The sequence below is a fragment of the Podarcis bocagei genome, assembly GCF_964188305.1.
Source record: "Podarcis bocagei genome assembly, chromosome: W".
Lineage (NCBI taxonomy): Eukaryota > Metazoa > Chordata > Lepidosauria > Squamata > Lacertidae > Podarcis > Podarcis bocagei.
The window spans coordinates 96,365,942-96,386,908 of NC_138131.1; positions in this window are offsets into that span (position 1 = coordinate 96,365,942).

Here is a 20,967-nt window from a genome sequence, read left to right on the forward strand (position 1 = left end):
ATTTGCAATGTTTGAAACAGAAATAACATTCTGGGCAATACATTCACTTAATAACTGCAATTCGGCCTAACACGGACAATTTCAAATTTGACCATATTTCTAGATCTTTTTTAATTTCTGACCAGCATTTTTCATAGTTATCTTTATACAAGTTCAAATTCTTAGATGTCAAATGAACCCCTAGATATTTCACCTTCTTAACCACTGTCAAACCTGTTTCATTCTGGAACCTCTCCCTCTCCATGACTGTTAAATTTTTTTCCAAAACTTTAGTCTTTTGTTTGTTCAGTTTAAATCCGGCTATTTGACCAAATTCTTGAATTAACTCCAACACCCTTTTTGTACTAGCATCTGGCTCTTGTAAAGTAAGTACTAAATCATCTGCAAAGGCCCTTAACTTATAATGTACACCTTTAACCTGCTGGTCATCTCTAATCATATTTAGCAACACCTCCAGAACAGAAATAAAAAGTAATGGGGAAATTGGGCACCCCTGTCGTGTCCCTTTTTCTATCTTAAATTCTTCAGTTATCACATTATTTACAATCAACTTGGCTTTTTGTTCAGAGTATATCGCACCCATACCATTCTCAAATCCTTGGCCTACCCCCATCCCATGAAGATTCTTTTTCATAAAACTCCAAGAAATATTGTCAAAGGCTTTCTCCGCATCTACAAAGATCAGAACTGCTTTAGTGTTTATATTCACCTCCAATAGTTCCAAAATGTCAATTATGTTCCTCACGTTATCTGATAAATGCCTTTTTGGGAGAAAGCCTGCTTGGTCCCTATGAATCTTCTCCATCAACACTCTTTTCAGTCTTTTTGCCAAAATGTCTGCAAAAATTTTGTAATCCACATTAAGTAATGATATTGGGCGGTAGTTCTTAAGTTGAGTCTTTTCAGTCTCTGTCTTTGGTATGAGTGTAATATACGCTTCCTTCCACGATTCTGGCGCCCTTTTCCCCTTTAAGATCTCATTGCAGACTTCCTTTAACGGTTGTACCAAGCACTCCTTTAAAGCTTTATAGTATCTGGAAGTCAGTCCATCTGGTCCTGGAGATTTGCCCAGTTGCATGTTCTGAATGGCACCCTCTATCTCTTGTTCTGTTATTCTCTGGTTTAGATCCACCTTACTTTGATGAGAGATTTTTTGTAATCCATATTTTTTAAGGAATTCATCTATATCCTCTTCCTTCTGCGGTCCTTGTGAATATAATTTTTTAAAATAACTCAAAAAACAGTTTCTAATCTCATTGGGTTTAGATATATTCTTTCCATCCACTTCTAGGTTTGTAACTGTATTTAGTTTCTGTCTTTTCTTCAATTGCCAAGCCAGAAGCTTACCACATTTGTCTGCAGATTCGAATGTCTTTTGTCTCATTTGCTTTATCTTCCATTCAATCTCTTGGTTCATCAGTTCCATATATTGTGTCTGATATAGCTTAATCTCTCTCAAAATCTCCTGGGACTTTGGTTTTGATCTCAATTTCTTCTCTCCTTCTTTTATCTTTTCCAGGATCTTTTCCTTCTTCTCATTTTGCTTTCTCTTTTTTACTGAATTTTGTTGAATTAAAAATCCTCGCATCACAGCTTTACTTGCGTCCCAGATCACTCTTTTTTCTACATCATTTTTTAAATTTATTTCGAAATAGTCCTTTAAAGTTTTTTGGGCCTTTCTGTGGATCTCCTCATCTCGAAACAGGGTGTCATTCATCCTCCATCTAAATTGACCAGTTGTTGTAGGTTTCATCTCTACCTTCACGGCGTTATGGTCGGAGCAAGTCTTTGGGCAGATTTCCACTTTCTTGATCTTCGGAGCCAGCCCACTAGCAATCCAAATTTGGTCAATTCTGGTCCAAGTCATCATTGCTTGAGAGAAAAAAGTTCCCTCTCGAGAGAGAGGGTTCCTTGTTCTCCAAATATCTATTAAGTCCATATTTTCAGTCATTTCAAAAAAGGTCTTTGGAAGTCTCCCTTCCTTGGAGATTGTCTGTCTTTGTGCCTTGTCCATATTTGTAGAAACCACACCATTCATGTCTCCCATGATTACCACATTGTACTCCAAATAGTCCATCAGAGTTTCATGCAACTTCTTAAAAAATTCCGCCTTCCCTTCATTTGGTGCATAGATTCCAACTATTAACAGTTTTTCTCCTTGTATTTGTATTTCAATTGCCAGGTATCTTCCTTGTTCATCTTTAAACATCATTTTTGGGGCCAATTTCTCCTTTGCATAAATCACCACTCCTCTTTTCTTAACTTTATCCGATGAGATGAATTCCTGTCCTAATCTTTTGTTTATAAGTAGTTTCCTGTGTACCCTGGTCACATGAGTTTCTTGTAAACAGATCAAATCCAATTGTTCTCTTTTCAAAATATGAAAAACTTGGCGTCTTTTCGTAGGAATGTTCAGCCCATTACAATTCCAACTAAGGAATTGCAGGGCCATCTTGTTATTTGTCTTCTACTCCTCCAACCGCTCCAAGTTGCTGCTCTTCCTCTGATGGTGGTTTAAGTCCAAACGATAAATTCAGAATGTCCACTGCTCCTTTTACCTCTAAAATTGGGTCTACCGTTCCCTTCTGCAAATCCTCGTGGTTTCTCTCCAAAAACTTCTCTTTGTCTTGAACTGTTTTTATTTTCACCTTCTTTCCCTTGTAGTTGAAGGACAGTCCTTGTGGAAACTCCCACCTAAAAGGTATGTTGTTCCTTTTCAGCAGGTAGACCAGATCTTTATAGAAGGCTCTCACCTCCAGGATGTATTTAGGGATGTCCTTAAAGATTTGTATATGAGAATTTTCAATTTCCAAGGCCTTTTGGTAATGTAGGTTTAGTATTTTGTCTCTTTCTTCCTTGGATCTGAAAGTAATCAGACAATCCCTCGGGGTCTTTCTATTCTGTCTCCTGCCCAGTCTGAATGCTGTTGTTATCTTGAATTCTTCCTCCAATTCTTCCTGCCAAAAGTCAGAAAACTCTTGTGTAAGGAACTCCACAAGGCTGTCCCCTTCACTTTCAGGAACTAATCTTAATTTCAAATTTCTCTCCTTTCTCTGTAATTCCAGCAAAGACAAGGCCACATCATGTTCATTCACTTTTTTGGAGATCGGTTCTAATTTTCCCTGTGTCTCTTCAGCAATATTTCTGGCGTCCTCTGCAATCTTGCGTGTTGCAGAATTTTCTTCAATCAACTTATTTATAGATTCTGTGTTAGATGTCACACTTTTCGTATTCAAGTCCAGCCTTGATGTTAATTCTGTTAATTTTTGTGAGTTTTCTGTACTCTGCTTTGTCAAGGCTTCTAAAGATTGGTTTATCTTGAGTAACGCCTGTGTCATTGAATCCATGGAAGCAGCTGTCACTTTTTCTTGCCCGGCTGCTCCTGCTGGTGTTACACTTGATATTGAGCCCCTTTTCTTTTGTGCTTGTTTTGCTTTAGCTCTAGTTGTTATCTCGTCTGCTGGGCCACTCATATCCCAAGGACTTTCTCACAGGAGCAGTTTCCTGATGGAAAATCCCACTGTCCTATTCCGTTGCTCTGCAATTGTTACTCTTCAACCCTCTAGAGGGAGCAATCCAAAATGTCCAACTGAAAAAGACAAAGAATAAAGAACAAAGAAACCAGGAATCCTCTGTATAAATGCTGCAACACTTTTTCTATATAGTTTCTCTATCAACACTGTCCAATAAATTGTTGCAGCAAAGCCCCAAAACTTTGTATCAAGTAGCACTCCAACTATGTAACTTTGTAACAAGTTTCTAAATGCAGATCACTGTCCTGGTACTTTACTTTGGCAGTCCGTTTCAGGAGATTAAGGCAGCGGAAAACTTTTTTCTCTCAATAAGTCATGCAGGTTAATAAAGTCACTTTTTCTCCCCTCTGCCCCTGCTTGCTAGAGAGGAAATTCGTATCCAATGCCAAGGTTAGACAGTCTTAAGGTTATTTTCGTTCTGATGCAGCTTTATACTTTCGTTGCTTTATCTATCATGCAGTCGGGGGAAGGCAGACTTCCTTATTTTTAGCCTTTCCTGTTTCCAGCCGAATTTTAAAATTTTATTTTTAGGGTCCCAGGTAGTCATTCAGTCCTACTCACGGGTTTTTCGATCCAATTTCAATTTACAGGAAGGAATCGGCGCTCTCCGTTCATGGCGACGCGGCTTCGCTCCGCGGGCTGGGTTGCGACTCTCAGCGCCGCGCCCACTCCCGATGCCGTTCCGGAGCCTTTAAAAAGGCTCTTTCGCAGTAAGGGGGGCGCTTCTGATGCCCACCGAGTCTCCTTGTTCACAGGCTTCCGCGCCTGTGATTTTAGGGGTCCCCCGCTTGCCGTAGCGGGTCAGACCCGAACTCGCGGAGCAGTCCTCCTCCGGAGCTCGAAGAGAGGACCGCCACTGAACGCTGGCGCCGACCGGAAGTCTATTCGACCTTCTATTGAGATAGAACCGAAACACCTATGGTTGATTTCAGCTGATAACAAACATGTCACTCTGCGATTTTTGAGTGAATGTGCATTCTAACCCCAAAAACAACAATTTGAAATAACCCAATCAGGACTTTATCATCTTCTTTTTATGTAGGTGGAACCCAAAACACCTTTTTGCTTTGGTCGGGGGTGATTCTGGTGCACACCCAAAAAACACCATGCGAATTGTAATAAGCCCAATCAAAGCTTATTTGCCTTCTCTCTACGCATATTGAAGCAAAAAGACGGTGTTGTGTTATTTTGGTTTCATTACACACACTTTGCGATTTCTGGGTCAATGCGCATTAACACCAAAGAAAACGATTTGAAATAAGTCACATCCAAGATTCTTCTTTCTATGTAGCTGTAACACAAAACAACCTGTTTGGCTTTGTTTAGGCTTATTACACTTCGCTTTGCTAGGGTTAGGGTTAGGGTTAGGTTTAGGGTTAGGGTTGGGGTTAGGGTTAGGGTTAGGGTGAGGGTGAGGGTTAGGTTTAGGGTTAGGGTTAGGGTTAGGGTTAGGGTTAGGGTTAGGGTTAGGGTTAGGGTTAGGGTTACGGTTAGGCTCAGGGTCAATGACCACCTATAGAACAATCCAAGCTTATTTGTCCTCCTTCTATTGAGATGGAACCAAAACACCTTTGCTTGATTTCGGCTGATAACAAAAATGTCACTCTGCGATTTTTGAGTGAACGTGCATTCTAACCCCAAAAACACCAATTTGAAATAAGCCCAATCAGAGCTTTATCATCTTCTTTTTATGTAGATGGAACCCAAAACACCTTTTTGCTTAGGTCGGGGGTGATTCCGGTGCACACCCAAAAAACACTATGCGAATTGAAATAAGACCAATCAAAGCTTATTCGTCTTCTTTCTACGCATATGGAAGCGAAAAGACGGTGTTGTGTTATTTTGGTCTCATTAGGCGCGAGTGATCATGCTCTTCTGAAGTTTACTATACAGCGGAAAGGAGCAGCCAAGCATACTAGGACTCAATTTCTTGACTTTAAGAAAGCCGACTTCATAAAACTTAGGGAAGTGCTGGGTGAGATCCCATGGACAGCAATACTAAAAGGAAAGGGAGTTCATGATGGCTGGGAGTTTGTTAAGAGGGAGATAGTAAAAGCACAACGTCAGGCAATGCCAATGAGACGGAAACATGGAAGGTGCCTAAAGAAGCCAGGGTGGCTATCTAAAGAACTTTTAACTGAGTTAAGATTAAAAAAGGATGTGTACAAAAAATGGAAAAGGGGGGAAACCATCAAAGAGGAATTCAAACAAATAGCCAGCACGTGTAGACACAAAGTCAGAAAAGCTAAAGCACAGAATGAACTCAGGCTTGCTAGAGAGGTTAAAAGCAACAAAAAAGGCTTTTATGGGTATGTTCGTAGCAAAAGGAAGAACAAAGAAGCAGTGGGGCCACTCAGAGGAGAAGATGGTGAAATGCAAACAGGGGTACATGCAGTACATGTGAAAAGGATCTAGGAGTCTTGGTTGACCATAAACTTGACATGAGCCAACAGTGTGACGCGGCAGCTAAAAAAGCCAATGCAATTCTGGGCTGCATCAATAGGAGTATAGCATCTAGATCAAGGGAAGTAATAGTGCCACTGTATTCTGCTCTGGTCAGACCTCACCTGGAGTACTGTGTCCAGTTCTGGGCACCACAATTCAAAAAGGACACTGACAAACTGGAATGTGTCCAGAGGAGGGCAACCAAAATGGTCAAAGGCCTGGAAACGATGCCTTATGAGGAACGGCTAAGGGAGCTGGGCATGTTTAGCCTGGAGAAGAGGAGGTTAAGGGGTGATATGATAGCCATGTTCAAATATATAAAAGGATGTCACATAGAGGAGGGAGAAAGGTTGTTTTCTGCTGCTCCAGAGAAGCGGACACGGAGCAATGGATCCAAACTACAAGAAAGAAGATTCCACCTAAACATTAGGAAGAACTTCCTGACAGTAAGAGCTGTTCGACAGTGGAATTTGCTGCCAAGGAGTGTGGTGGAGTCTCCTACTTTGGAGGTCTTTAAGCAGAGGCTTGACAACCATATGTCAGGAGTGCTCTGATGGTGTTTCCTGCTTGGCAGGGGGTTGGACTCGATGGCCCTTGTGGTCTCTTCCAACTCTATGATTCTATGATTCTATGATTCTACACACTGCGATGTCTGGGTCAATGTGCATTAACACCAAAGAACACGACTTGAAATAAGCGAAATCCAAGATTCTTCTTTCTATGTAGCTGGAACCCAAAACAACCTGTTTGGCTTTGTTTAGGCTTCTTACATTTCTCTTTGTTAGGGTTAGGGTTAGGGTTAGGGTTACAGTTAGGGTTAGGGTTAGTGTTAGGGTTAGGGTTAGGGTTAGGGTTAGGGTTAGGGTTAAGGTTAAGGTTAAGGTTAAGGTTAAGGTTTAGGTTTAGGTTTAGGTTTAGGTTTAGGTTTAGGTTTAGGTTTAGGTTTAGGTTTAGGTTTAGGTTTAGGTTTAGGTTTAGGTTTAGGTTTAGGTTTAGGGTTAGGTTTAGGTTTAGGGTTAGGTTTAGGTTTAGGTTTAGGTTAACGTTAAGGTTAAGGTTTAGGTTAACGTTAAGGTTAAGGTTCGGGTTCGGGTTTGGGTTCTTTGGCAATTAAATCCTGCCGTCCAGTCAGCACAGCTCTGCTTGGGGCTTGAGGCCGACCTGTGCAGGAAGACAGAGTCGCAGCGGTCCTGCAGTCCGTGTGAGATAGAGAGATAAATGAAGTCCAGAGACATTTCATTGCTATCTCTAAAAAGCGTTTATTTACAAGCCATAAATCAGTCACATTCCATCGGAGCTTTCCGGCATCTTTCCCGTGCTAAAAGCACACACAATCTCTCTTGCAGCATCTCTCAGTCTAAAGTGAAACCAAGTCTCCCAGACAAAGCCTCTGACGCACTTCCCTGCGTCAGGCCCCTCCCCAGATACAGGACACCAAGGAGTTTTAACCCTGTAAACTCCAAACTCCACACCCCCTCTTGCCCTGCATCTGGGGAAATAAGCAACAATGCTCACCCCAAACACAGACCTTCACAGAACTCCTCGTGCTTCTGGAAGGTTAACGGTTTTGTGAAACCACCAGCGAGGTTCTTGGTTGAGGGACAGCATTTTAGAGCAAGTAGCCCTTCACGAACGCTCTGACACACATTCTGAAAACGTATGTCCAAATGTTTGGTCCTGGCCTTGAATTGCGCCGTCTCGGCCAATTTGAGGCATGGTTGATTGTCTTCATGCACCACGACGGGCAGACAATGCTCTCCACAGAGTTCCTCGACCAAACACACATAGAACTCCAACTCTCTGCAAACCTCAGATAGCGCACTGAACTCAGCTTCGGTAGATGAAAGCGCTATGAGACTTTGCTTCCAGGACCTCCACCCAACTACTGAGTTCCCAAACTTCACCACTAGGCCTGACACTGATTTGCGGTCCTCAAGGTTAGCCCAATCTGAATCCACCCATGCAGTCAGCTTGACACCGCCCTCAGCTGACATCTTGAGGCAAAAATCTTTGGTATCTTGCAGGTAACGTAGCACCCGTTTAATACCATTCCAGGCCTGCACACTAGGACTTGAAGCCTCTCTACTGAGCAGATTGACAGCAAACGCTATGTCTGGTCTGCTCCACTGTGACAGATACAATAGACTACCCAGAGGTGACTGAAAGAGTTCAGTATTTTCGAACACAGCACGTTCTACTTGCTGACATTCTTTCACGTAACCAGCCTCCATGGGTGTTTTGACACCTGTACACTCAGACATTCTGAACTTCTCAAGCAACTGCTCAATCTTACCTTTCTGGCTGAGCAAAAAGCTTCCATCTCTTGCTCTCATGATCTCTATGCCTAGATACGACTTGACCTCTCCAAGCTGCTTGAGCTTGAACCGCTTTCCAAGCTCCCTAGCAAACTTCTCCACTTGTTTACTTGTCTGTGCCATGATCAAGATATCATCGACAAAAACCTGAGCAGCTTGCTGTGTCTCACCTGATCCTTTAAGGTAGAGACAGCTGTCCGCAACACTTCTCCTGAAACCTAGCTCTTCTAAGGCTTCATTCAGACACATGTTCCAATTTCTGGCAGATTGGCGTAATCCATAGATGGATTTGTGCAACCGCCACACAGTGCCTGGCACACTGACTCCAAACCCTGGAGGAGGAAGCATGTACAACTCCTCCTGGAGGTCTGAGTTCAGGTAGGCAACATCCACATCAAAATGGTTCACCTTCCAACCTCTCTGTGCAGCAACCGCTAAAAGTGTCCTCAAAGTCTCTGCTCTCGAGGTCGGCGAATAGACCTCCGTGAAGTGGACACCCTTCTTCTGTGTGAATCCACGAGCTACTAACCTAGCTTTATACTGTTTTTCTCCAGCTTCTGTGGGTTTAAGATGGTAAACCCATATGCAACCCACAGCCTGATTGCCAGACGGCAGCTGAGTGAGTGAGAACACACCAAGAGACTCCATTGAGTTCATCTCCTTCTGCATCGCCTCACACCATTTGCTAGCTTCTTCCTGAGGCAACTTCTGAACATCCTCAAAGGATTCAGGTTCACATCTAGCCACACCTACCCAGACACTAGTGGCTTCATACCTTTCCGGTGGCTTTCCCTTGGTTGACCTTGCTTTTTTTTTAATAAAATGTTTATTGGTTTTACAAAGATTTAAACAACAAACAAACACTTAAATGAACAAACAAACATGTATAGTTTCATCGCCTATTTTCATAAACCTCTTTTCTCGGACTTCCCCATACCCCCCCTTTTCTGCATCCCAGTAAACAGTATAAGCTAAGAGCATTTGCAGACGACCTAGTATTGACTTTGCAAGAGCCAAACACTAGTACGAAAAGGGTCTTAGAAATAATCCAACTGTTTGGCCAGGTGGCCAGATTTAAGTTGAATAAACAAAAAACCAAAGTTTTAGGAAAAAACTTAACAGATATGGAAAAAGAGGAATTCCAAGAGGAGACAGGGTTGACGGTGGTTAAGAAGGTTAAATACCTAGGGGTTTATTTGACATCTAAAAATGTGAATTTGTATAAGGATAACTATGAAAAATGTTGGTCAGAGATTAAAAAAGATCTAGAAATATGGTCAAATCTGAAATTGTCAATGTTAGGCAGAATTGCAGTGATTAAAATGAATGTATTGCCTAGAATGCTATTTTTGTTCCAGACCTTGCAGATTCTGGATAAGATGGAATGTTTCAAGAGGTGGCAGAAAGATATTTCGAAATTTGTCTGGCAGGGCAAAAAGCCCAGAATCAAATTTAAAATATTGACAGATGCTAAAGAAAGAGGGGGTTTTGCCCTGCCGGACTTGAAATTGTACTATGAGGCAGCAGCATTTTGCTGGCTGAAAGAATGGATGCTCCTCGAAAACACAGACATCTTAGATCTGGAAGGTTTCAATAATGCTTTTGGTTGGCATGCATATCTATGGTACGACAAAGTTAACAGTGCCTTTAAAAATCACATTGTTAGAAAAGCATTGTTCAATGTCTGGATAAGATACAAAGATCTGTTGGAAAATAAAACCCCTAGATGGGTGTCACCAGTGGAGGCCAAGGCAGTGAAGAAACTCAATATGGAGGTCGGATGGCCGAAGTATTGGGAAATTTTGGAACAGGATGGAGATAAGTTCAAATTGCAAAGTCATGAGAAATTGAAACATAAGGTACAAAATTGGTTTCAATATCATCAAATAATGGAATTTTTCAAACAGGACAGGAAAATTGGCTTCCAGATGGAAAAATCAAAACTAGAAACTGAATTGCTAGAACCCAGTACTAAGAATTTATCTAGAATGTATAACTTGTTGCTGAAATGGAATACACAGGACGAAACAGTCAAATCAGCTATGATTAAGTGGGCACAGGATGTTGGTCATAACATCATGTCAGCTGACTGGGAATGGTTATGGAACACCGGTATCAAATTTACGGCATGTAATGCCTTAAAGGAGAATATTATGAAAATGGTATACAGGTGGTACATGACCCCAGTCAAGCTGGCAAAAATTTATCATTTGCCCGATAACAAATGTTGGAAATGTAAAGAGACTGAAGGTACCTTCTACCACCTTTGGTGGACATGCCCGAAGATTAAGGCTTTCTGGGAAATGATCTATAATGAAATGAAAAAGGTACTTAAATGTACTTTTACTAAAAAACCAGAGGCCTTTCTCCTGGGCATTGTCGGCCAATTGGTGTCAAAGAGGGATAGAACTTATCTTCCAGTACTTCGCGATAAGTATTCTTGCTGCTGCTGTAGCATACGAATAGAGACGGTGGAAGAAGAGTGGAGAAAATTTAAAAGCTATCTTAAGGACTATTACAAACTCAATGAATGTTAAAGTGTTCTGGTTTTCAGAAACAAAGGGATACAGTGACACAAGGTCAGAATATAGAGAGGACTAAGATGACAGAGGCGGAGAGTAACAATTGGGAGTTGCTATAAAACTATGGACACACTTGGTTGACCTTGCTGACCTCCTCAGTGTGAACTCTGGAACTGCGCCTGATTCACTTGGACCAGCCAGACCATCCCCTGTGTCAGAACCCCCCCCTGACCTGCTGCGCCTTTTTGGCCTCACAGCTGGGTCTGCTGGCGAGGATGGCTCACTCCTTGGCTCAGACTTGACAGAGACCTGTGGAGGGGTCTTGGGACTCCCCTTTGGAGAGGTTCGGAGCCTCTGCCTTGGAGATCCCGGCTCTGGACTCTGTGGCTATGGACTGTCTACCTCAGCAATAGGTTCAGCTTCGTCCTCCTCCTCTTCCTCATCTGAGTCTGACAGAACATCCGGGTTCCCGTGAATAGGTTTCCACCCACTCTGCTCGCAAAACTCAGCACTGCCGCTAATAAGCAGCTTAGACTGGTTGCCAGTAGGGTATGCAAAACGCCACGCCTTTGAGTCTGGCTCATAGCCTACAAAGATCGTTTTCCTAGATCTTGGTTCACCCTTTCTGCGGGTGGCCTTTGGAATGATGACCCAAGCCTCACAGCCAAACACACACAAGAAATCCACTTTGGGTTTTTTCCCATGCAGCAGAAAATACGGTGTGTCACCCACACTTGAATTGAACACCCTGTTCTGAACAAAACATGCCGTCTTATAACTCTCAGCCCAAAAGCGCTGTGGCAGACCCGAGTCTGCCAGCATAGCATGCGCTGCTTCCTGTAGGGTGCGGTGTTTTCTCTCCGCAATTCCGTTCTGTTGCGGAGAGTAGGGGGCAGTCAATCGATGACTGGTACCTTTCTGCCTGAAGAAAGATTGCAGCCCAGAACCTGTGAACTCGCCCCCCCCCCGATCAGATTGAAAGGAAACCACCCTGGCGGAGAAACGCAGCTCTACCGCTGTGATCCAATCCCTGATCAGTGCAGCCGCCCCCACTTGTGTTTAAGTGTAAACAGCCAGGTGTGTCTCGAAAAATCATCAATCAGAACCAAAACATGCTTCGATCCACTTAAAGAAGCTATTTGCATCGGCCCAGATAAATCTGCATGAACCAGCTCAAAGGGTTTGCTGGTCCTCTTTTCTGACCTGGGATATCTGCATGTCGTGACCTTCAATTTTTTTACAAGCTTGACAATCTAAGTATTTATCACATGCCTTGAACCCACACCCAATTGTGTTCTCTGCGGCCCTTTTAACATATGACCACCCTGCATGTCCAAAGCGTCTGTGCCAGAGGTGTAAACAATCATGGTGTGGTGGTACATTTGCACACTGCACTTGTGCTTCTTCAGGGGACTCTGCAACAGTAGCATCAGTGACAGGCATCTGCACCAGAAAGAGCCTGTCCTTCCCCTCAACACTGTAGAGCTTCTTCCCATCCCTGTAAAAATAACACGTATTGTTAGTAAACAACACATCAAACCCATCGGCAACAAGAGCTGATACACTTAAAAGAGAATGTGCAAGCTCGGGCACCACGTAAGCTTGCACCTCATGATCTATAAAGGGACAGTATAAGAAACCAGTTTCAGTTAGCTGTCTCTTAGATCCATCTGCCATCGTGACAAAACGTCCAGATTTAACTGTCTTGCAATTTTTCAGGAGCCCACCAGATGGCACAAGGCTGTGGGTCGCTCCAGTATCAACAACAAGAGATAACGTGGCTCTCTGGCTATCTTCCAAAGTTGCCATGGCAATGTTTGCACCCCCACCGGGGCCTCTGCCAGTGTCCTTCCTGGTTGCCATTGTTGCTGCAAGGCCTCTGCTGGTGTTCTCACGCTTCGCCGTCTGAGAACCGTTGCTTATCTGCCTTAGCAGGTGGCTGACCTTGCATTCCAGAGCCTCTGCAGAACAATGCCCTTCGCTGTTGGACTTCGCCTCAGAGCACAAACAACTCTTGGGGACTTTGGCTTTCCCAGAGCTCTTGGAACGGCCTGCACCCCAACTCCTGGGTGCCCAGCTGCCTGAGGAACGGTCTGCTACTGCCTTCCTCTTCCCAGCTCTCAGCCTCTCTCCCGGACCATCACACAGACGTGTTGAAGCATAGAAGCAGCTTCCCAAAACAGTCCCCGCCCCCTCTGGGCTTAATGCTCTCTCTGGGCATCTCCTAGCCCCCTCTGGTCTGGCTCCCACTGCGGCCTGACATGCTGTCTTCAGTGTGTGCCATGCGACCCAGGGCTTCTTCCCTTGGAGCTTTGGCAACAGCCAAGCATCAACGCTGGCCCTTAAAATGGCTAGCACCCTTTGCTCTCTTTCCAGAGCAGCAGCCACGTCTGCTTCACAAGCTTCCACTGCTCCTGCAGACCTCTCAACCTCTGCAGCTGCAGCACCAGGCTGGGCAAGGACTGGTTCGGCTTGTGGATGTTGGGAAAAAGCACCAATGCAAAAGCCAGCTCCAGATGGCTGGAATGCAAAACAGGATGTTGTGTTTTGCAGATCTACTGTTGGAGAAAAGGTGGAGCCTATTCTCTGTACTGAGCACCGGATGTTAGCTCAGAGTGTTATCTGACCTGTGCTGGAAGTACAGGGGAGGAGTTGAGTCTCTTCTGATGGAGTCTGAAGGGAACAGACGCATTTCTATGTACTGTTGAGTGACAGGAATAAAACATGTAGAAAGGACTCCTGTCTGTCTCATTTCTCCTCCCTGGGAGAATGCAGGGAGGGAGAGAGAAGCAGAGTAGCGGAGGGTGTGTTCTCTTCACGTCTGATTGATGAGGAGAATCGCCGGAGTTATGACCTAGCCTGCCGGGAGACGCAGCGGAGAGGTCATCAAGTATCCAGCTTAATTGCCTCGGGGGAGGCCAGGTACCTCTGACTGAAGCTGAGATACTAACATAGTGGCAGCCTTCGGATGGTTTCGATCCATCGTACATCTGCATGAGAGGCTGGTGAATTGTCCTCCTCTGCTCCATGGAAGCCTGATTTGAGAGGCTGATTCTCTGCAGCCAGAAGCTGACCAGAAGAAGCTGACAGCCAAGCCGATGCCCAAGGTATGAGATTATAAGGGCTTAAAAGTGTGAATGCAGAATGGTTCATTCTCTGCTTCACGGAGAGCGAGTGTGGGAAAGCAGCTCCAACTTAGAAGAGGCCTGCATACCAGGCATTTTTGTGGTTTCCTGTCTGAGGAAAGGAATGCGCTGTTGCTAAGCAACGTCCTTCAGAAGGCTGTGCCTCAGAGAGGAAAATGGAAAGAAACTCGAGAGGGCTGGACAGTCAGACTATGCCTCAGAGAGGCGAAAACAAAGTTTTGTTATGACTAGGTCCTCACGAACTGCTGGAAGGGACTTTCCAACCCAGCCAGTGTCAGAGTTGCCAGGTGTCAAGAGAGTAAACAAGCCAGCTATTGGATTTTAGAGGCTTGTGTTTTAGAGTCAATGCAAGGACTCAAAATGGATGCTAAGAAGGGGGGAGGCTTGCCTTCTCCACCCCTCCTGACCAATGACAATTATTCATCTTGGTCTGTAAAGATGAAGGCCCTGCTGCAGAATCAGAGACTGTTTGGGGTGATTGAGAATCCCATCCCTGCAGCACCAACGCGTGCTTGGGAGTCACAGAATGTGAAAGACAGAGGGAGGCAAGAACAGAGTTCAAATCTTCCCACTGCTGAATCTACTGGAGAGCATGCCGTAGCATTGAGTGCCGTCCGATGCCACAATTGTGGACAGACTGGGCATCTACAGCGAAACTGTAGGAAGCCGCGACAGTCAAGAGGAGCAAAGAACAGCTCTACGAAGCCTGAGGCGTCAGGCAAAAGCCGTACCAAATACCAGGTGAAACCTGCAAAGGCTATGATGGCGAAAGGAACCACGCCAGATGTTGGGAACGCGTTCATAATCGACACGGGATGTACAAAGCATTTATGCCCGCACCAAGGACTATTTTTGACGTTGAAGAAGCAAAGCTTCACTGTGAAACAGGCCAACGGTCAAGAGTTGGAAGCGACCGGAATTGGAACTGTGTATCTTGAGAGTCTGAACTTGACTATAAGTGATGTTTACCTGGTTCCAGAACTGAAATTTAATCTGCTGAGCGTGTCGCAGATTGCAAAGAAAGGACTGAAACTGTCCTATGATGCTAAAAGCTGCAAGATCTACAAAGATGGAGAACTGTTTCTTACTGCCAAAGAGAAAGATGGACTGTATTTGTTGACTTTTGATCAAAGTGATTACATGAAATGTAATTCTTCTGATTCTAACGAAATCTCTCTTGCAGGTGTGACCAAGAGCGCCCGGAAGGTACCGAAGGTTGACAGAGCGTTTCAGCGGGTGTATGCTGATGTGATTGGTCCTCTAGAACCATCTAGGGGCAATGCAAAATATTACCTTTTGTGTGTGGATTGTTTCACTAATTATTCTTGGGTTTATATGATGGAGAAACCGCAAGAAACTTTAGAAAAGTTTCAGGAGTTTTGTGACAAGGTTAAGAGTATGCATGATGCTAACATTGATTGTCTTTTCACAGATGAGAAGCAAATTTTTCTGTTACAGAAGTTTCAGAAGTTTCTGGATGGAAAAGGGATAGACCACAAAGTTGCTGTCTCGCCAGAAGCGTGGAACAAGGGGGTCTGTGTGAGGGTGAACAAAGAATTGCAAAAGGGGATGAATGCGCAATTGCTGAGTTCACATTTGCCACATGATTATTGGGCCGAATCTCTAGCGTCCTATCTTCATGTGTGGCTGAGAAAAGTCTCAACAGAGTTGGGATGTTCTCCTTTTGAGAAGCTGTTCAATAGAAAACCTTCTGTAGCCTATTTTAAGGTTTTCGGGTCTCATGTGAGAACAGAAGCTCCAGGTGGAGTAAAGAATGCCAGAGGCATTTTTGTGGGTTATGAAAAGGGTCTCTACAGAGTAATCTTGTCTGAATCTGGTCAGGTGATTCTCACAAAGTTCCTAGAGAGTGCTCCAGAGCAAGAGCGGGTTGTAGAACAAATATTTCCCACAGGTGGCGATTCAGATGATGATGATTTTTCTGATGTCACAGATTACAGTGGTACTGATGATGACACTGATAGCTCAGAGAGTTCAGTTGTAACAGTCATTGAGAGAAAATCTCACACAATGGATAGACCTTCACAGGTGAAGGAAGAACCACTGATTGCTACTGGTTCTCAACAAAGTCCAGAGGTTGAACCAGTAAGCACAGAGGATCAGAACCTCATACGCAGGTCTGAGAGAGTCACAAAGGGTGTACCACCACAGAGGTACTCAAAAGAGTTTGCTAACTTAGCTGTTGCATGTGTTGCTATTGTTAACAACTCAAAGCAAATTAAAGCAGTGTCTAAGTCAGAGACAAAGACACAACAGAGAGTAGCTAACCAAGGTAATGCAGAAGCACTCATTCCTTGGAAGCCAGACAACCAGAGAGGTACACTGGTGAAACCAGTGGTGGGGAGTTCCAAGGGTGGAACTGAAACAACAGGGGACTGTTATATGAATAACAACTGTTTGTTTTCTTCTCTGGATCATGTTTTGCCAATTGATGCTTTTGGGGGAGGATGTTGGGAAAAAGCACCAATGCAAAAGCCAGCTCCAGATGGCTGGAATGCAAAACAGGATGTTGTGTTTTGCAGATCTACTGTTGGAGAAAAGGTGGAGCCTATTCTCTGTACTGAGCACCGGATGTTAGCTCAGAGTGTTATCTGACCTGTGCTGGAAGTACAGGGGAGGAGTTGAGTCTCTTCTGATGGAGTCTGAAGGGAACAGACGCATTTCTATGTACTGTTGAGTGACAGGAATAAAACATGTAGAAAGGACTCCTGTCTGTCTCATTTCTCCTCCCTGGGAGAATGCAGGGAGGGAGAGAGAAGCAGAGTAGCGGAGGGTGTGTTCTCTTCACGTCTGATTGATGAGGAGAATCGCCGGAGTTATGACCTAGCCTGCCGGGAGACGCAGCGGAGAGGTCATCAAGTATCCAGCTTAATTGCCTCGGGGGAGGCCAGGTACCTCTGACTGAAGCTGAGATACTAACAGTGTACACTCCCAAAGCTGCCTTTCTGCCAGCCAGTAGTACATGCGCTTAGACCAGGCTTCCCAATTGGCCCCATGCAGTCTTTCACCGGGGTAGCTCTCATGGCCTTGCTGTTGCTGAGCAGCAGCCATCTTCCTCCCCCCGGGGCTTAAGTGTACTCACGAGTTGCCAGCTAGCTGGTCCTCTGAAACAGCAGCCTCCTCTTGGCTCCGTTCTCCACCAGCGTCTCCCACAGCCCTTCCTGGCAGGAGCTCAAAGCAGCTCAAAGCTGGCAGCCTTCTTCCCTCCTCACACTTGGCAGGAAACACGGAAGAGCCATAACCTTTGGCAATTAAATCCTGCCGTCCAGGCAGCGCTTCCCCTGCGCAGCTCTGCTTGGGGCTTCAGGACGACCTGGCCAGGAAGACAGAGTCACAGCGGTCCTGCAGTCCGTGTGAGATAGAGGGATAAATCAAGTCCAGAGACAGTTCGCTGCTATCTCTAAAAAGCGTTTATTTACAAGCCATAAATCAGTCACATTCCATAGGAGCTTTCCGGCATCTTTCCCGTGCTAAAAGCACACACAATCGCTCTTGCAGCGCCTCTCAGTCTAAAGTGAAACCAACTCTCACAGACAAAGCCTGTGACGTACGGCCCTGCATCAGTCCCCTCCCCAGATACAGGACACCAAGGAGTTTTAACCCTGTAAACTCCAAACTCCACAGGTTCGGGTTAGGGTGAATGACCACCGAGAGAACAATCCAAGTTTATTCATCCTCCTTCTATTGACATAGAACTGAAACACCTATGGTTGATTTCGGCTGATAACAAACATGTCACTCTGCGATTTTTGAGTGAATGTGCATTCTAACCCCAAAAAACACCAATTTGAAATAAGCCCAATCAGGGCTTTATCATCTTCTTTTTATGTAGGTGGAACCCAAAACACCTTTTTGCTTTGGTTGGGGGTGATTCTGGTGCACACCCAAAAAACACCATGCGAATTGTAATAAGCCCAATCAAAGCTTATTCGTCTTCTTTCTATGCATATGGAAGCAAAAAGACGGTGTTGTGTTATTTTGGTTTCATTACACACACTTTGCGATTTCTGGGTCAATGTGCATTAACACCAAAGAAAACGACGTGAAATAAGTCACATCCAAGATTCTTCTTTCTATGTAGCTGTAACACAAAACAACCTGTTTGGCTTTGTTTAGGCTTATTACACTTCGCTTTGCTAGGGTTAGGGTTAGGTTTAGGGTTGGGGTTGGGGTTGGGGTTAAGATTAGGGTTAGGGTGAGGGTTAGGGTTAGGGTTAGGGTTAGGGTTAGGGTTAGGGTTAGCGTGAATGACCACCGAAAGAACAATCCAAGCTTATTTGTCCTCCTTCTATGGAGATGGAACCAAAACACCTATACTTGATTTGTGCTGATAAAAAACATGTCATTCTGCGATTTTTGAGTGAATGTGCATGGTAACCCCAAAAACACCAATTTGATATATGGCTCAGAGCTTTATCATCTTCTTTTTGTGTAGATGGAAACCAAAACACCTTTTAGCTTTGGTCGGGGGTGATTCCCAAAAAAACACACAAAAAACACCATGCAGATTGAAATAAGACCAATCAAAACTTATTCGTCTTCTCTATACGCCTATGGAAGCGAAAAGAGGGTGTTGTTTTATTTTCGTTTCATTACACACACTTAGCGATTTCTTGGGCAATGTGCATTAACACCAAAGAACACGACTTGAAATAAGCGTAATCCAACTTTCTTCTTTCTATGTAGCTGGAACCCAAAACAACCTGTTTGGCTTTGTTTAGGCTTATTACACTTCACTTTGCTAGGGCTTGGGTTAGGATTAGGGTTAGGGTGAGGGTGAGGGTTAGGATTGGGGTTAGGGTTAGGGTTAGGGTTAGGGTTAGGGTTAGGGTTAGGGTTAGGGTTAGGGTTAGGGTTAGGGTTAGGGTTAGGTTTAGGTTTAGGTTTAGGGTTAGGGTTAGGTTTAGGGTTAGGGTTAGGGTTAGGGTTACGGTTAGCTTTAGGGTTAAGGTCTGGGTGAATGACCACCGAAAGAACAATCCAAGCTTATTCGTCCTCTTTCTATTGAGATGGAACCATAACATCTATGCTTGATTTGGGCTGATAACAAACATATCACTCTGCGATTTTTGAGTGAATGTGCATTCTATTTTTTAAAAAAAATCATATTTATTGAAATTTCCAAAACTCAAAATAGAAAAAGAACAAAAGAAAAAGAAAAAAATAAACCTTTACAATTAAAGCCTTATTTTCATTAACATCTTTTAGGACTTCCCCATCCCTCTCCCTATTGTATTCCCCTTTCATTAATTTAGTTCCACAAGTTCTTACTCCGAATTTAAAACTTATTTTGTTTAACCCAATAATCAATTTAGTTATATAACCATGTTCCCTTTAAATTCCACCATCCCTCATCATTAAAAGAAAGTTTTCCCCCCAAGGTCCACCCCAATTTCCTTCCACGAATTCCCGTTTTGGTTAAACACGTCCAAACAAAATAAAAAATATAAAAAGATTCAAAAAATAGTTTTACACCCTTTGGATTCCAAATCTCCCCCCACCCTTCCCCGGTTTCGATTCCCCATGTCCATCAGTCTATCTACTATCAGCCTGAAGATCTCACGTCCATAGCCGATTTTTTTTTTTTTCAGTTCCACCTTGCCGGTTTTTTTTAATAATGTTTAACTTCAGACGCCCAGTCTTAAAGAGGCCCCTGACAGGCCTTTGGTTTTCCTTGGTCTTTCACAATAATTTGGCTCCTCCCTTGTTCTTTCCAAGTCGTCATCAGTCCTTTGTTCTTTTTTCTCACTTTCTCAGGTTTCTTTTCCTGTTCCGCTGCAAGAACATTCTAATTCAGAAATTTAATACCTCTACAGGGGTTGTTGTTAGTTCAGGAACAAAAACTTGCTTCCAGTCCCTTCCGTTCTTCAATAGATATTTCTATTGTCTCCTTTAATATAAACACCTCTGTAGACAAAATACTGTTTCGTTTTTGCAGCTTTCCCAGAAGATAACAAATCCTGTGGGATTCCAAGAGTGTTTTTCCACTTACAACCGTTCTTGTAATGTCCCGAGACCCCTCTAGGGGGATTATAGTAACTTTGTTTCCTCAAATCCAAAAGTCAAATTGTTATTCCTTATTTTCGACAATTTATATCCAAATTGTAACAAATTTAACCAGCAAAGTCCTCATAGCAAAGTTCTCTTTATATTCTCCAACTTTGACAGCTACTTTGACAGCTGTCAAGGTCTCTGTCTCTCTTCACCAGGCTCTCTCGCGGATCACCGTGGTTCCCGGGGGGTTTGCACTTTCACTCTCACCCTCCACTCTTCTCCTCCAGCACAGTTCTTATAATTTCGCATTGTGGAATTAATATTTTTTATCAGAAGCAAGCTCCTCTTACGACCTTAGTTGCCAAATCCTTGTTTTAAAATGTCTACAATAGGGGGGAGACTGACTTCCTTTTTGGATCTCCCCCGCTCGTGCCAAATCCGAAAAAAAAAATTCCTCCTTTTAAGTCCGATTTCCAAATTACTCACGGGTTGTTGTTTATAGTCCAAATTTTCAATAGAAGAAGTCAGCGCTCTCCGTCGAATGGCATGCGGCTTCGCTCGGCAGGGAAAGCAGAGGACTCATAGCACCACGCCACTCCCCGGCACCCGTTCCGTAGCCTTTAAAAAGGCTCCTTCACGAGTCAGGAGGGCGCTAATGGTGCCCGCCGAGTCAACCATGTCCACGGGCTCCGTGCCCGTGGTTTTTGAGGGTCCCCGCGTCGCCGGTGCGGTAGGACCCAACCCCTGCCGAGCAGACTCCCTCCGGAGCTCGGAGGGAGTCCGCCATTCGGCGATGGCGCCAACCTGGAAGTCAGAGTGAATGTGCATTCTAACCCCAAAAACACCTATTTGAAAAAAAGCCCAATCAGAGCTTTATCATCTTCTTTGTATGCTGATGGAACCCAAAACACCTTTTTTCTTTAGTTGGGGGTGCTTCTGGTGCACACCCAAAAAACACCATGCAAATTGAAATAAGTCTAATCAAAGCTTATTC